Here is a 17,933-nt window from a genome sequence, read left to right as displayed (position 1 = left end):
GTAAGTTATCCACGCTCCATCCATAGAGCAGAACACGGTCAGAGCCCAGCTGCAGCAGGAAGGCCAGCTGAGCGAGGACTGTCATACTCGCAAATCTTTGGTGAATTAAGATGACATCCTCTGCAATACTCTTAAGTGCTTAGTCCAAAAAGGCACACGTACGGCACTGTCCTACATGGCATAACAGGATGTGGGTGAAGATAGTAACGGGGGAGAGTGGGGGGGAGACAAGGAACATCTTCCATGGTGGAAGGAACCAGGGAGGGAATGAAAGCATTTTCATTTAGCAAAAAGCAAAATTGATGATGAAGAAAATGTAATATTGATTTCTTTCTTCTTCCTGCTGGCACTGAAACTTTAAATGAAGTCATAGAGCAACTGAGACTCCCACTTTGATTGGTTGTACTTTGACCTAATCTCATTTTAAGAGTCTAGTTTGCATGATTGTTGGTGACACGCAAGAGGTTTCTCTTTAAGCAGGGTAAGGTTATCGTTTCTCCAACATGACATTATGACAATCAGACGCTGTTCTGGGGAGCTCCGAGCCTGTCCTTGCTGATGGGTTTCTTCCCTAGGTGGTACGTTGGCCCCCATGGCAGCTTTTCTCAGAAACTCAATGAGCACTTGTCCAAAGAAGAGCTTTCCAGAAAAAGGGTGTAAGTGATGGTTTATCCAGCTGCAGCCTACATGGAGGTAGTGGGGACAGGAAAGCTTTGGCTAGTATGTGAATGAATGTCAAAATAGCAATAGGGGCAGAGTCAGGAGGTTGAGCAGAATGGATGAAGTCATTGAAATGGACCCAGTGGTCACGTGTCTTCCTGACCATGATTAAAAGCCATGTTTGCACAGGTACCTTCTTGCATTTTGTCAGCCTGCACAGAAGTATGTGGAGCGGCCTATGGGGGCTTGGCTGTCCCGGCAGAAGGACCTTCTCCCTGTTAAGTGAGCTTTGCATGTAAAACATTTAGAACAGTGCCTGGCACTTAGTAAACACTCAATAAATGTTATTGATGCTTCAGCATCCTGCATCTTTATCTGGAACTTTTCATGAGCTTCCTTTATCTTGAAATGCCTTGAAAGGAGAAATCTAGAGATAACATAGAAAAGGGTATGAACATCGAATTTTGAACAACTCTTTAGAGGTGGATTGCCCCCTGGAATGGCAAAGGCATGCCCATCCCCCCTCCCCACCCAGCCCCGTGATTGGAAAAAATTGTAACTTTCTGGTTTTTCACCCTGTCCTTCTGGGGGTGCGGTGTGGGGTAGGGAGAGATTAGAATCAGTCTTTTACGAATTCCCAGATTTGAGACCAAAATTGAAGTGGGCCACCCATGACCTCCAGCTTTCAAGCCTCGTGTGTTTGCTGACCGCTCTGCCTCTCTCTTCAGAATGCACTTAAAGGGTGGGCTTCTTTGGCCAGGAAGAATACCTCTGCTTGGGACCATATAAGATATATAAGAAGGGGTGCCTGGGTGGCTCAGTCGGTTGGGCATCCCACTTCAGCTCAGGTCATGATCTCACAGCTTGTGAGTTCAAGCCCCGCATCGGGCTCTGTGCTGACAGCCCAGAGCCAGAGCCTGCTTCAGATTCTGTGTCTCCCTCTCTCTCTGCGCCTCCCCCACTCACACTCTGTCTCTCTTTCCTTCAAAAATAAATATTTAAAAAAATTTTTTAAAGAAATATAAGAAAACGCTTTGGACCTTGGTGACTGGGAGCTTGGAGAGAAGGAAAAAAGAGGTTGCCCTTGGGCGCTTTTGCATTAGGCCAGGCTTCCAAATATATCACACACATTCCCACCTCTTTCTCTTGGCTCAGCCTGCAACACTTCACTCATCCCTCCCAGTATTCTTCCTCCATGGACCATCTTCCAGGTCTCCCGTGTGAGGTCCACTACCCCAGGTCTTCTTCAAGCAGACCCAGTCCTGGTGACTCCTCTTAGCTTCCATAGTGTTATCTGAACGTCTCATGGTCACCAGCCTGGAATGTTTGGCCTATCAGTTTCTCCATTCTAGAGAATCTGATGGCATCGTGCTCTCAATCTCTTTTCTGTTCTGTGGGACTCTGGAATGAATGGTCGTTCAAAGTGCCCCTCTTGTTGGGTCCACAGAGCTCCATTGGTTTTTGGTTCGTGTCTGTATTATAGTAAGTATTTTATAGCATTTCAGTGAGATGCCTGTGTTATTGTCCATTCTATTTGGGAGCACTTGGAGGGAAAGCATCATTTATTTATGTTTATATATTTATCATGCCTGGAACAAGCACACTCGGTAGATGTTTGTTGGGTCAAAATGAATTGAATTGAATAGCACTTATTCTATATCTACCACAGGCTCTAATTTGGCTCTGGGCAAAGGATGGGCACACACCAAATATTTGCTGAGCCTGAATTAACCCCCTTGGCTGTCTCAGCCCCCTCAGCCTCTCCACACTGTGTGATGTTTTATGGCTGTATAGTGAAGAGTTGGTACATGGCTTTCTGGGTCCCCCTGAACTTGCTCGTCTTAAACCTCTGCAGCCACAAAACAGACAGATCTAGACGGCCAATACCCTCCATTTTCCTTTTTATCTCTGTAACTTAATTTATCTCTGTATCCTAGAAAACCACATAACTATTTAGAAAAAAAACTACAGATATGTTTTGAAACCCTAGGTTTCCAGGCTATTCCATATAAGGGACTTTTTCTCAAATGCCTCATAATCCATGTGAAACATGGAAGTAATCCATTTATGCCCCCTTCTAAGCACTGTAGTGTCTGCCACTTAATTTGTGACTTCAGACAAGTAATAACCTCTCTGGGGCTACATCAGTCCGTCTCCAAGGCCCCTTCCTGCTCTAACATCTGTGCTTCTGACGCCTTTTGGAAGGCCCATTGATTAGCTAACTTAGCCATTTTTTTTTTTAACGTGTGTTTATTTTTAAGAAAGAGAGAGAGACAAAGCACAAGCAGGGGACAGGCAGAGAAAAAGGGAGACACAGAATCCGAAGCAGGCTCCAGGCTCTGAGCTGTCAGCACAGAGCTTCATGCGGGGCTTGAACCCACAAACCGTGAGAACGTGACCTAAGTCAAAGTCGGACACTCAACCGACTGAGCCACTCAGACACCATTTCTAACCCCTTCTCTCTTGCTCTTTTCCTGCTATTCATGATTTTTTTTAAAAAAGGACATATACTTACTTCCTTGTGGGTCCTCATACAATCTGAGTAGCCATGGGACCAATTTTGGACAGGGGCTTCTGGGGAAAAAAAATTGCTTTCCAAGGGAAAATGGAGAGATACAGCTTATGAAGTCCCTTCTTTCTTCCTGTCTTGAGTGAGAAGCTGCTAGCCATTCCATGGTAATGAGGGGGTGAGCGTGAGGGCAGAAAACCAACACATCAGGGATAGTGGAGTGCCCAACACCTTGGTGACAGCACAGAGCAGTGGATCAGCCCAGCAAAGGAATCATTAATGCCTTCATGAGTCTAAACTACTATTAGGCAAGAGTTTTGTTGAAATTTTTGCTGAAAAAGATGTTGTCATGAGCATCCCTGACATACACCTTTCTAATTTCCAGGCGAGAGGATTCTTCAGGTCAGTTACTTCGTTCCCTTGGGTCCTCCCCATGAGTGTTACTCCACCTTGACCAAACTCACAGGCCCGCCTGCACACGTGTGCACGCGCACGCGATTTGTAGCATGCTTTATGTTGCACAAGTTTCCATGTGCATTACCACATTCGATCCTTCTATCCTGTGAGGGATGTCCTATCATCCCCCTCCCTGTTTATACACGAGGAAACTTAAAACAGTCCCCCACGATCTCACTGACTCCAAATACAACATGTTCACGCAACTCACCGACAACCCAGGTCAAAGTTCCACACCCCACTTCTTCCACAGAGGAAGCTGTTGGCCTTATCCCGCCACCACCCTGGAGCACAGGCCCAGAGTGAGTCTTCAGAACCTTGGAGGACTCGCCAAGGCCCACACAACTCCGTAAGGAGAACCGTGTCAGGGAGGGTGCTCCCCACCCCTGGAGCTCAGCAGCCCTCAAGGGGGAGGCAGCAGAGACTGTCCCCCAGCTGGGGCCGGAACACAAGTAATTAATAGGTGATCATGGAGCTGGACAAATGCAGACTGACAGCAGGCTTACCTATCTTATAGCCTGCGCCTTGGCTAACATTAGTTCTACAGCTAAACCCGGGCTTTGTTGACATGTTGTTCCCTTTCATTAATAAATAACTGCCCAAAACAATTACACTTCAGGAAACTAACCTTATTTTTCTCTTTCCCTCTGAAAGGTACCAAAAATTAAAAGCAAAGATGCTTAAATCAGCTGGAGCGCTCCTGGGTGGGTGTTCCTAAGTGCAATCTGCTTAATGGGAAAGACCTTTCGGGGGAAGGGCAGTCAGTCTGCAGCTCCCCCGGAGGGGCCACGGGCAGGTAGAGATAGAATACACGGTTTCTCCATGAGGGCCTGGCCCTCTGCTTATCTCAGGATCCCACTGTCCAACGGACTTAATTTACCTCTCCAGTCTAGCTCTTCCTGGAGCTGCAGGCACATGTCAATCTTCTTTTTTTTTTTTTTAAACCAATATAATATCATGAAAAGATCGTGACACTTTAAAATCAAGCAGTCCCAAGTTTGAGTCTGAATGCTGCCGCTTATTAACTGTCTGTTTTGCACCACTTATCTGACTGTTCTGATTATTTGTTTGTTGTTGCATAGCAAAATACTCCAAAACCTAGAGGCTTAAAACAACACCCATTTATTACCCTGCAGTTGCTGTGGGTCAGGACTCCACGTGCAGCTGAGCTGGGCCCTGTGCCCAGGTTCTGCCAGGCTACAGTCAGGGTGCTGGCTGGGGCTGCACACCTCTCCCAGCTTCACCCACGGAGGTACGCTCCGGGCTCCAACCTCACTCACTTGACTGTTGACGAGACGCAGGGCCTCCCGGGCTGTGGGCTGGAGGTCTCCCTCAGTTCCTTGCCACTTAGACCTTTCCATGAGACAGCTCCCACCGAGGTAGCCGGCTTGCATCAGACTGAGCCAGCAAGAGAACAAGATGAAAGTTAAAGTCTTTAATAACCTAATCTCACAAGTGACATGCCATCACTTCTGCTGTATTCTTTTCATTAGAAACAAATCTCTGGGTTTGGCTCACACCCCAGGGGAGGGGATTGCATAAGGACATGAATGCCAGGAACCAGGATCACTGGCTGCCGGTTTAGCAGCTTCTGAACTGCATCTTCTGAAGCACGGTTTCCTCATCTATAAGCGAGCATTATAATAATTCCCTGAGAGGTGGGAGAAAGATTCTGATGAGATGCTATACAGCTTAGGGCCTGGAAGAATGCATAAGAATGCATAAGGAGATAACTGTCCTTCCCCTCCTCTGCCTGCCGCATCACGCTGATACACTCAGAGGTTGATATGCAAAGAGGCTTTATGGCTAGTTCCACTCCCAAGAATGAAGCAATATGGATACAGAGAGCAAGTCAGAGGGTTCCAGGGAACAAAACTGATGGTGGGGGGAACATTTGAGCTCTCCGGACAGGGTCAGAGGCTGGCTGTCCCTGAGGCAGAAGGCCGGAGAGATCACTGCTGAGAGGCTGAGCCCTGGGTGATCTTGAGAGGACAACCAAGGGCCAGACCCCAGCAAACGGCCTCAGGAGCCAGGGCCATCACAGCCCCCATCACAGGCCAACCCCGCCACCCTCCCCAAGGGCTACCGACAGCCCCAGAAACGCTCCCAGAGGGGGTCCATAAATCACAAGATGCCTTCTTCCCCCAAGGTCAGCGGACTGTGGAGCCAGCTCTGAGCATGGATCACTCTCGCTTTCCTTCCCTAATTTCCCACCAGTTCATTAAAGCTTGACCTTCTGGGCTCCTACGGCTACTGCGGATGTCCAGCCAGAGAGACCATTATATTTTAAAGGCTGTTAAACTGTCCAATGATATTTTAGCCTCTTTTTTTTTTATATTTGATAGCAAATCATCAATCACTTGTGTAAACTTCCAAGTAAAAACTAGGGAGAAAAAGATGGAGAATTATATGAAATTACAGTGGAATGAAGCAGTTAGATTTCTCTCTATCAGCCGAGGCGAGGCGAGGTGAGATGGTGGTCAATTATCTTTTTCCACTCACTGATAAATCGCCAGCACCATGGAGGCTGTCAGTGTCTGACTCATGACAAGCAGAGAGGGGGGCACTGGTGTGACCAGAGAGCCGGGGATGCAGGCTAGCATTACAGCCGGTGCTGGGGCTTCTCCAGTGCCGACCTTCACCGGCCGGCTAGGATAGCAGCCCGGGCCCCGACCATGTCCTGGGATAACCCCTTTCTCTTCTGACCACCGCCCCTACGACCCCCTTCCTCCCCTCATCATGCAGGGGACAGCGGAGACCGCCCCCAGCCTTAACGTGCAGAGGCGTGCTGCTCTCCACTACTGTGTCCCAAACTGACCTTATTATTTTCCTCACACATTCCTTATCTGAGTTAGTGGTACGATCATTCACCGAAGTGATTTAACTAACAACATCCTCATCATCCCCGACAGCTCCCTTTTGCTCCCCACCCCCGGCTGCCCCCCACCGGTGAATCCATCTCTGCGCTTGGTCTATTGTCTACCACAGTTATTTGGCAGGCTCACCCTACCTCACATCCCCCTGCTGTCGCCAAGGTCCAGGCTCTGTCACTTTTGTTCTAACCTGTTGGAAAAGCCTCTTAATGGGTTTCCACATCTTCAGCGTTTTTATCAAAAGCTCACACTCATACTCACACACGCCTCTGTGCACTCCTGCCGGTCTGTTTTTTAAGGCACATCCATGACTGCATGCTGTCACCACTGGCACTTAGGAAGGTCCCTCTTGCTTCAGGAATAGGCTAACACCCCCCACTGGTGTACGATTTCCCACAGTCGTCCTGATGCCCACGGGCCATCCCCAGCCAGGGAAGCCATGGTTTCCGTCCCTGCTCTTTTTTGAGTCCAGGACTGTGTTATCTCCGCCCCTCCACCAGAGCCCCCTGTCCCTCTAGTTGAACTGGCCAATTTCTACCCAACCTTCACGACCCAGATCAGAAGTCACCTCCTCCAGGAAGTTCCTCCTGACTCCCCTCTTCTCTTGCTTTTATAAAGCAGCGCAAAAAACCACCCCCACCCCCACACTGAATTCTGATTTCCTTGAGTAAAGACCTCAGCTCATTGTCTGACAGCCAGCACCACCCCAGGCTCTGGGGCACAGGGAGTACTTGTTGGCCCATAAGTTGCTGTGAGCTGTAGAGTAACACAAATCCAGGGGCACCTGGGTGGCTCCGTCAGTTAAGCGGCCGACTTCAGCTCAGGTCATGACCTCGCGGTCCGTGAGTTCGAGCCCCGCATCGGGCTCTGTGCTGACAGCTCAGAGCCTGGAGCCTGTTTCAGATTCTGTGTCTCCCTCTCTCTCTGCCCCTCCCCTGTTCATGCTCAGTCTCTCTCTCTCTCAAAAATAAATAAACGTTAAAAAAAATTTAACAACAACAAAAAAAGAGTAAGACAAATCCAGGGGGTGGGGCACCTAGGTGGCTCCGTCGGTTAAGCATCCAAGTCTTGATTTCAGCTCCAGTCATGATCTCATGCTTCATGAGTTCGAACCCACATCAGGCTCTGCAATATCATTGCAGAGCCTGCTTGGGATTCTCTCTCTCTCTCTCTCTCTCTCTCTCTCTCTCTACTCCACCCCCGCTTGCTCACACTCTCTTTCTCTCAAAATTAATAAACTTTTAATTAAAAAAAAAAAAAAGACAAACCCAGGGTAGAATATTGCTCTCCCACCTTCTGGCCCTTTGACCTCAGCAAGACTACTGTGCCTTTGAGCTGCATCCTTACTGATAAAATGAAAGTCATTAACTTAACCCTGTGAGAATAGTATGGAGACAGGAAGTGAGATTTAGAAAGTGATGAATTGTTGGTAGAGTAAGGGCCGGGCAGGAGTTTGGGATGGGAGCTGAGGTTTCTAGGAATAACGCGGGCGAATATAGGTACGGAGAGGGGGATGGTAGGCAGAAGAGTATAGTGAAGAGCTCAACACATGGCAGGCGTTCAACCTCTACTTTCCTTCGGAAGTCTGACAACTGGAGGAGAGGAGAAAGTAGTAACTATGTCCCTTAAATGCTCGCCACCTTATTTCTCTCAGTTACTACCCGTTTTCTTTTGCTGACTTGGATACCTAGCCACGTGATTAGGGACAAAAACCCCTCTGTTTGATAGCAGTGTCCCCAGCAGACTCTAAAACACACACACTGAGGGATCTCATCATCCCCCTAAGTGACTCCAAGCTTGCCTGTCTGGCACCACACTATCTGTACACAAAATACAGCTGGGCAGGCAGGTAGGAGGTGTGCACTCTTGTGAGTCATCCTGTGCCAGCATAGCACCAGGGGACCCTGCCTGTGACGGTGGGGGGGGGGAGGGGGGAGTGGGCTCCTGAGTGACAGTAGCTCATCTTGGACCCCTAGTTCCTGGCTCCGATGCATTTGGCCCTGTCCCCAGGTTGGGAGTTGCTACCTAGGGAGCAGTATGAGGGAGAGCAAAGGCAGGTAAGAAAGCAGGGCCTACTGATAAAAGGGTTGGGCTAGACTGGAATGGCCCCATGAGACAAAGGTACTCAGAAAGTTCTAGATGGTGGAGCAAAGAGGAAAAACAAGGACACAACCCAGCTATCGGAGCCCCAGGGACCAGAGGGAAATAGGAGGACCAGGTAATCCTACAAACAGAAAGGTCTTATATGTAACATGAAACATTTGGCCAAGGAACAATCCGAACACAGAAATGGGTGGGCTAGAACAAGGTGGGGTCGATGTTAGCTCAAAGATGCCATGTCCTCCACAACAGTCAGATAAGCCCTGCCTAGTGATGCTTCAGAGGCATTGGTCTGGACAGGAGAAAACAGTGGCACCTTCACCCAGGAGATAGGTCCTATCCTACACGCACATTTCAGTGAGCAGTATGTGTCTGTCCCCCTTCACATCTATTACCCACAAACATGAGCAGAACAGCCAGCATGAGAGGCTCCTGACTCCTTCTGGAATAAAGCAGCTAAGTTCTCATGTACCTGGTATGACTGCCCCAGTCACACCCTGTCTACTAACGCCCAGGTAAGCATAGAACCTTAGGACTAGACAATAGCATATATTTCATCTCTTTTTACAGATAAAATAAAGTTTCTAGAAAGATTAAATGAATTCTGAAGCTAATGTGACTAGTCTGTGTAGAGCAAGAACTAGAATTCATTCTTCCAACATCTAATAGAAGGTTTCCTCCACCCTATCAAACAGCCAAAGGGAATGCATTGGAGACTGGAATTGAACTTTTGGAGGAAAGTACTCCTTAGTTTGGAAAAAAAATCAAAAGAAACATATTACCAATGCAAACCAAAAACAAGGACACACTAAAATTTTTGAGGAAGATCTGGGAGCCATGAAGCAATCCAAATGTTGATGCTTCAAATTGAGCCTTCAAGTGTACTATTTAATATCACACATTTAGAGTAATTTATCCTCACCATTTGCATATTTGATTGGATTTTTTTTCTCTTTTTCTTAACTTATATTTCAGGAGAGAGGTGCTTGAAAATTACTGTTTGTTTTTGAGTGATGTATCCATGGGCTTGTTTCCTTATCCACTGTTGTTTCCCCAAAAGACCCAATATTAAGATTGGGAGAAGGGAATGGGAGGAAGGTACTGTGCCGTTTAGATCCATCACAATGGACGCTGGATCCATCCAACACAAGCTAGACTAGACTGTTCATGTAGACAAACAACATTAGCTGATACTGAATAAGACAGACTTTGGCTAATGCCATATGGAACCAATGTATCAATGTTTGAGATAATGCAGATAGATTCAACCTTGGGGGTGAGTTGAAGTTACCCCTGAATGTAATGGATATTTCCACCATCAGTCATTGAAGGACAAAGTTAATCTCAGGACAAAAACAAAATTGGTGCAGAAAAGAAAATACCTACCATTTGGGGAATCAGGGTCAGATGATCTGGAATCAGGAGAGATGGGAGAGAGATGGCACCTGCATGTGTGGAAGCAAGCAGATGCTGGGAAGGGATGTAGCCCCATCATCAGAGGGCTCTGGAGCTGGCTTCACATGTGTGGATTCTAACGATGGCCAGTGCTAGAAGCAAAAAACTTCTGTTAGATTCAAGGCTTTAGTAAAAATCATAGTCTGATCTCTGCTGGGCTGATGGGAATTAGAAAAGAGGAAATCCCATGTTTAAGAAGGTGGAGCTAAAAGAAGAATGGGTGTCCCTCTCCCTGAAACCAGCTTGAGGGTTCTCAGTGGCAGCAGCCTCCAGCTAAAAAGTTAGGACCAGATTGGCACTGATCTCTGTGAGATCATCAGCAACAGGGACAATGATAGGGCTGGAAAATTAGTGGACCAAAGACACCAGAAAAGAGCCCAAGGTTCTTATTCCAGAAGAAAAACAGTGAGGATAGGCACTGTGTTGGGGGCTAATTTATGGCAATTAGACTAACAGCAAAATTTAACAGGTTGTAAAATTTATTTGGGTCGCAAGCAAGAACAACGATCTCTAGCTGGCTTAAGAATTTTTTCTAACTTTTTAATGTTTATTTTTGAGAGGGAGAGCATGCAAGCAGGGGAGGAGCAGAGAGAGAGGGAAACAGAGGATCCTAAGTGGGCTTTGCACTGGCAGCAGAAAGCCCAAAGCGGAACCCAAACTCACAAACCATGAAATATTGACCTGAACCTAAGTCAGATGCTCAACCGACTGAGTCACCCATATGCCCCAAGAATTCTTCTTCTTTAAAAAGCAGGATGAAGGATTTATTGGAAGGATAGTTGGACATGTCATGGAACAGAAGGAAGAATTGCAAAATCAAAACCTGAGAAGAGGGGCACCTAGGGGGCTTAGTCAGCTGAGCCTCTGACTTGGCTCAGGTCATGATCTCATGGTTTGTGAGTTTGAGCCCCACGTTGGGCTCTCTGTTGTCAGCCTGTCAGCACAGAGGCCACTTCAGATCCTCTGTCTCCCGTCTCTGCTCCTGCCCTGCTTGTGTCTCTCAAAAATAAAATAAAATAAATATAAAAAAAAAAAACAAGAAGAAAAGGATTCTCAAACAGGGGAGTTGACGGAACCTCTCTATATGGTGCAAATGATAGTGTAGCTTCTCTCTGATTTCCATTCAAACTCTATTTTCTTTCTTGCAAAAATCCAATTCAGAAAAGAAATAGGATGGTGTGAGGGACAATAAAGACTGAGTGTAATGGGAGGAAGCACCTTTTCTCCTTCCTTCCACACTTCTTGGGTCCATAAAATAACTGCTTCCTTCACAGAAACATTACATCTCTTTTCTCCACCATTTACTCCTGTCCCCTTCATTTCTCTCCAAGGGGATAGTATTAGTTTTCCTGGTTACATAACAAATTATCAGAAACTTAGTGACCTAAAGCAACATGCATTTTTATTTCACAATTTTCTGTTGGCTAGAGTCCAGACACAGCTTAATTGAGTCCTCTGCTCAAGGTCTCACAGGGGCTACAGTCTAGGGGTTGGCTGGCTGCATTCTCATCTGGAGACTCAACTGGGGAGGCAGCTGCTTCCAAGGCGTATTCAGGTTGTTGGCAAAATTCACGTCCTTATGGTGGTATGACTGAGGACCCTGACTTTCTGCTGGTGTTACCTGGAGGCTGCCCACATTTCATAAAGGGCACCTCAGTTCCTTGCCTTGTGGGCTTCCTTCAATATGTGGCTTATTTTGTCAAGCTAGCAAGGGGAATCTCTTTCTCAGGGGACAGCCCGGTCCCTTTGAAGAGCTTTGACCTGATGAAGTCAGGCCCACCCAGGCTGTGATCCCCTTCCTGACGTATACACTCTCCTTCTCTCTCACAACTTCTCACTCCTCATCGGCCTGCACTCAGGCCACAAGCATTCTTGTCTTCTTCCGGTAGTGAGCTCACCTGGGCAGGCCGGCAGTCACTCAATGTCTCTGCCTATGACTGCGTCCAAAATTTCAATTCAGGAAGGAAGGAAAGAAAGCCCAAGTGCCAAACCTCATTAAGCCTCAGATCCAAACCTTATTTTCCCATACAACTTTACCACCCACAAAACTGATACATTGATCCCTGTCTGATTCTTCTATTTTCCAATTGTTTCATAGCCCAAAGGGGAAAACTCTGATTTATTAGAACCTCAAACCCCACTCGGTGTCCTGGGGACCGGTGCCATGGGAGTGAGAGCCATTCTTAGCTTGGTAGCCACACTGGGAGGTATCTCCTCTGTGCCCCAACAATCTAGGTGTAGAGGGGTACTAAAAGCTGGTTTTGGTAGGTCCAGCCTACAGAGGCCAGAGACACTTAAAATATGGGAGAAAAAGGCACATAGCATGGTACGTGTCTTGGGGACGAAGGGTTCTGCAGAGACCATCTCATATTTGTCCTGATTTTAGAAAAAAGACAGCTTCTATGGCAAACAACTAGAATGTGTTTTTTAAAGACTTTTTAAAAAAATGTTTATTTATTTTGTTGAGAGGGGCAGAGAGAGAGGGAGACACGGAATCTGAAACAGTCTCCAGGATCTGAGCCGTCGGCACAGACTCAAACTCACAAACTGCAAGATCGTGACCTGAACTGAAGTCAGACGCTCAACCGACTGAGCCACCCAGGAGGCCCTAAAATGTTTATTAATGTAAGAAGTTCTTTTCTTCCGTATCCTGTCCACTCCCTCTGCCTCTCGTTACAGAGGAAAAACTAGGACATGTGTGCTGGTGCTTTGCTGCCCACCAGACTATCTGCTCTCCCATGCCTGTACCCTTGTTGTGACTCCCAACTCTCCAGGCTTTTCTGGGGCCACACATCTCAACGTGTCGTCCTGTCCCACAAGTGATAACTAGGTAGAGTCAGAGTACGGCCATCCCATGGGAAACCGCTTCCCCAGACCGTGTCCTGACAAGGAAGAGGCTAAGTCATAAAAGCCATTACTTACAAGTGTCTAGAAGAGAAACTGAGGCACAGAAAGGGCAATTCACTATCCCAGATACACACAGCATTCAGCAGGTGAACCAAATAGAGAGTTTTAGACTCTTTCCTTTGTCGCCCCTGACACCACACTGCTCCATTAATCTAGAGCAGAAGCGAATGAACCACTCCCAGGCCCAGAGTCTCCTGAGAAATAATCCACTGATGTAAACAAGCCAGGAACCCAGGTGCCCTCGGGGGTCAGTTCTTAGAGCACCTCAGTTAAGATGGTTAATAACCACAGCAACGTGATTGATTACTTAGCACTGGAAGGGAGTGAGCCCTTGCCGGCACCCCCTCCAGCCGGCTCCCTTCATTTGCATAGGTAACGGTTGTGTTATTAGCAGCTCATTAGTGGTAAGCCCAGGTGACCAGAAAGGCAGACTCAGTGGTCTAACTGGAAAGAACCTCTCCTATTTTAGGGGAAAAACTGTACTAGGACTCTTATTCCAGGGCCATGGGACCCAGACACCGTGAGAGTGGGTTCTAAAACAGGGGTCCCTGGCTTTTCTTAGTGACAAAGTATGATTCTAAAATAACATCAGTACAGACAACAGAAAGCTCACCTGTGATATACCAGTAATGTGACGTGATGAAAATGGCACTTTGCCTCTGTGGTCTTCCTCCCCCAAACCCAGAACTCCAGGCTAACCAGGAGAAAAGCATCAGACAGATCACATCTGAGGGTCGTTTTACAACATGCCTGGCCAGTCCTCCTCAGAACTGTCAAGGTCATCAAAAACAAGGCAAGTGTGAGAAACGGTCTCAGGTCAGAGGAGCCTAGAGACCTGACAACTACCTGTAATGTGACATCCCAGATGGGATCCTGGCATAGGAGAAGGGCATTAAGTAAAAATGAAGGAAAGTGAAACTATGAACTTCATCATAATAATTTATCATTATCGGTCCATTAACTGTAACAAATGTACCGTACTCATGTAAGATGTTAATAATAGAAATAACTAGGTGTGGGTTATGTGAGAACTCTGAATTATCATTCTCTGTAATTCTAAAACTGTTCTCAAACAGTTTATTTTTTGGAGAGTGTCTTACATGTGGATGGCACATTCCAATTTATGCCATGATATCATCAAACTATCCTCGTTGGTCCTCAATACCTGGGTAAGGTAGGGTAAACAGGCATCTTTCCGCTTGCTTTACAAAGTAACAGAGATTTGAAGAGTTGAAGTGACTTGTCCAAGATCACAGAGCTACTAAGTTAAATGATTAGTTTCACACTCTTGTCTTCTGACTCAGAGGCTAGTATCTTTCACCAAAGCAAATGTTACCACCTCTGAATAGGTCAGAGATAAAGGAAAAAAGACAGTGCAAGCCTCTGGCTAATGGCTAGAGGGTTTGGCTATGGAGACTGAGACAGGGCCAGGCAAGAAGTCAAGGTCAGCCAAGGATCATGGCCATCTTTGTGGGTCTCCTTGGTCCCTCAAGACATAGACTGAGAAAAAATAAATGTTCCCCTTGCTCCTTCTCATCCATTCTGGAACCTCTCCCACATCCTAGATGTGGAAGCACAATCCAGAATTCTTGTGGCATATTTTTGCCCACCTTAAAAAGCAAAAGGACACAAAAGTCTTTCTTTCTCATTTCATTTGACCTTAACGAAAACTTCCAGAATGTCAGTACCAGCCCCACCTGGAAAAAAGTGATCCAGGCCTACACAAAATGAGTCAGCAGGAGATGAGGAAATGAAATCTAGCTCTATTTCTGCCTCCTACAGTTTCTTCAAGCCCCGCCTACTTTCAGATCCATCTAGAAGCAAATAGGAAAGAAGTACTTTCTGTAACTCAGCTGGGCCACTTTGGGAAGGTGGGAAGAGACCCAGGTGATCGGTTCTTGCTATTGTCCATGTAAGAAAACGAAGCGATGCAGAGAAGAGACCAATTTTGCATGGGGAGAGTATACTGATGTGCCTTCAATTTTAACCGAAACCACTTGTTGGCCGTGAGGCACGTTCATGTCAATGCCTCTGGGACCCAGTTTCCTTTTCTGAAAAATGAGAGGTTTGAACTCAGCAATGTCTAAGCCCTTCTCTACTTGGACATTCCGTGGTCTAGTTCATGATCATTGGAAACAGAGTGAAGGATTCTCAACGAGAAGCGAAGCCAATGGAGTATAGCCATCGGGCATTTTAGAAATTGAACCAGAAACTCGCATTGCACCTGTTTTGGTGACCAGAGAAGTCCCTGGTCACTTCTCCACAAGAAAAGGATGTTTAAGCGATTGTTTAATTCCCTGGGGATTATTCAGCAAATCCCCAACAGTTTTGTCATACTACCCTACATAGTGGGTTAGAATCAGAAGGGATATTGGGGACATCAAAAATGTATAACCAATTTTTTAAGAGCTTACAAGCTATTTCTAGCTCGCTCCACACAGCCCAATCCAACCATTAAAAACACATGTCAAGTTAGCTGCTGCATCCTATGGGTAAACATTCTGGAATGAAGACACATAGGGGGGCACACACATGCACATATTTACATGTATGTTTTGGTGCACATTCCCCCTGTCCTGACCCACCCAGTGTCTCCATTTGCCTTATCAGGAAAGAATTCCTGGAGGAAGTAGGCTCTGAGGGATGAGAAGTATCCTCTGGGATGCACTAGGACCCAGTGGAGTTGCAAAGCTGTAGGAAATCTGATCACTGATGGAGTCTTCATCCAGATCAGGGCATCAGCGAATGCAGGGTCAGCAGGGCTGTCCTCACCAAACTGCTCCTGTTTTGCTCTGTGCCCCACTCCTTTCCCTCTCCCTCCTTACCTCCTTCCCTACAAGCATTCCTCTCCCCCTCTAGTCACATACTGCCTTGTCCTGGATTCTTCCTAAGGGCAGCAAATTACTCCTATCATTTTTAAAAATGTAATCAACTGCATTTGATCCATCAGGTGCTTTTGTGAGGATGGGTTTAAAAAAAAAAACAGGTTGAAAAAAGTGGATAAAATATAAATTAAAAAAGAAGAATGGGTCTGGTTACAATCAATAACCCCAGAATTATTGACTCCTCTTCCCATTATGCTGTGATGCCTCTGTAATCTTGCTGGCAGATTCTATAAAGGACGCATCTGTGCAAGATGAGATGTCCATTGTCAAAAGTTATAATTCTCTTCAACACAACTCCCATAACAGCAGCCAGGCAGTTTCTGCAGAGCGATCTGGTGTCTGGGAACCACATGACATCACTCTCGAAAACCCATTTTGTGTCCCTGCCCTGCGGCCATCCTTGTCCTTAGCAAGTTGGAAGGAAGAAAGGAGGTAGAACCAGAAGCTGAACTTGGCCCAGCCGAGTGTCCTGAGCTCAGGCATTTCAGGCTTTCCTTTGACCTTCTAGACTCCTTGGAGAGGTTTACCTCTCCTCCTCCCCTTAGTAGAGCTAAGGTCCTACTAGAAACAAATGTATTGTTCACTCAGAGGAAAACCTGAAACGAATCTCCATTTCCTTGTACAGATTCTCCAGCTGGGATTGCTGTCCCCACGAACGTCTTGGTTAAGGGGCGGAGTTTGGAGTTGATTTCCAGAGGTTTCCCCAGGAAAGGACAAGGCAGATCATAGGCTTACATCAGCTTAGGAAAAGCAACCTGTCTGGACAAGACCCCAGGAAGCCAGGCTTCTTGGCAGTAGGACCTACCAGGAGTCGAGGAAAATCTCCAGCTGGGAGCCACTCACCCTTGCAGGAGGAACCAGCTCAGGGCGTTCTTTTGAGCTCACGCCTTAACCCCCAGGAGATGGTGTGGCCAAATAGGAAGAGCCCTGGCCTGGGAGCCGTGTGACCTTGCAAAAACCACCTCTCTGAGCCTCACTTCCTCATTTGCAGAGCAAGAAGTTTGGATAGAATAACCTCTCAGGGCCCTTCCAGATTTCTGAGTGATTGTCTGTCTCTCTCAGCTCTGCATTGGGGTGGGGACAGTAACTTCTGTCACTTCTCGGCCTCTCCAGCCCTTGCTGGCTGGCGCCCTCATCCCCAATCCCAGCAGGAGCCTCTGCCTCACCAGAGGGTGTTCGGGGGTCTCCCTGCCAAGGAAGGAGGACTAGAAAATCTGGGTGGGCCCTGCCCTCAGGGACACTCTGTCCAAACCAGAAAGCAAAGCCCTGCTGGGTTTGATTATGAAGATTTACAGCCAGGAGTGAGTTTCCTTGGCAATATTGTCTGCTGCCTTTATGAGCCGCAATTACATAGCATTTGGTACCTGGGAAGGCAACAGGCGAGGGCTGAAATGGTGAAATGCTCTATCACTCCAAGAAGCACACCGCCTTTGGTAATAAATATTGACGTTCATTAAGACAAAGCCAGAATTCAATCTGTTCTGGGGAATTCTCTGCTTCCGGCCTCAAGAATGGCCCTTATTTACAAGATGTCCCTAAGGGAATGAGACAGGCCGGCTCACCTTGCTCCCCAAGATACATTTTATTCAACCGACTTGTCCTGGGCAAACGTGTATCTGACAAGCCAATTTGAAAATGAATTTGGTACATTTTTTGAGTTGATTATTTATCCTGAAAATGAATGCCCGTTCTGGTCAGGCTGACAGCTCTCGGGATGAGAGCTCTCTGCTCCCGGCTCCCTTGTCACGCCTGCTCCGTCAACAAAGGAGCAGCGGAAGTGAGAGAGCCAGCCTTCTGCACAGGGGCTGGGTGGGCGCCTCCACCCTCACTCACCAGGACCCTGGCCCAGTGTAGTTTCATCCTGCTGACGAAAAGGCTAGCTTGCAATGCCCGTGCCGGGAGAAGTGGGTGGTGTGAAAGCCAGAGGGGTTCCATCTGCCCTACCGTCTTGCAAGGTTCGGCCAGGCGAGCAGCTGATTCCCACTGCCCAGAGTCATCAGGAGGTGTTAGTCCAGGGTAAGAGAGCCTGGGGGCAGGGTCTGGGGTGGGGAGGGGGCTTTCAGTCTCCCTGAAGTTTACTTGCCCTGT

General features: G+C 47.2%; 1 long non-coding RNA gene across 1 annotated transcript; it reads right to left on the bottom strand.

Annotated features, from left to right (window-relative positions):
* Nucleotides 1-4,793: 4,793 nt before the first annotated feature.
* Nucleotides 4,794-17,036, bottom strand: LOC125147066 (uncharacterized). The gene is made up of 4 exons (XR_007144997.1): nt 16,689-17,036; nt 13,574-13,730; nt 9,985-10,145; nt 4,794-5,023 (listed from the first exon to the last, which is right to left on the bottom strand). It is a non-coding gene; the product is annotated as an uncharacterized LOC125147066 (long non-coding RNA).
* Between the last annotated feature and the right edge of the window lie 897 nt (nt 17,037-17,933).

The sequence above is a fragment of the Prionailurus viverrinus genome, chromosome D1 (assembly GCF_022837055.1).
Source record: "Prionailurus viverrinus isolate Anna chromosome D1, UM_Priviv_1.0, whole genome shotgun sequence".
NCBI classification, from domain to species: Eukaryota; Metazoa; Chordata; class Mammalia; order Carnivora; family Felidae; genus Prionailurus; species Prionailurus viverrinus.
Note: the sequence above shows the minus strand (reverse complement) of the source record. Positions and strands in the feature narration are given on the sequence as shown.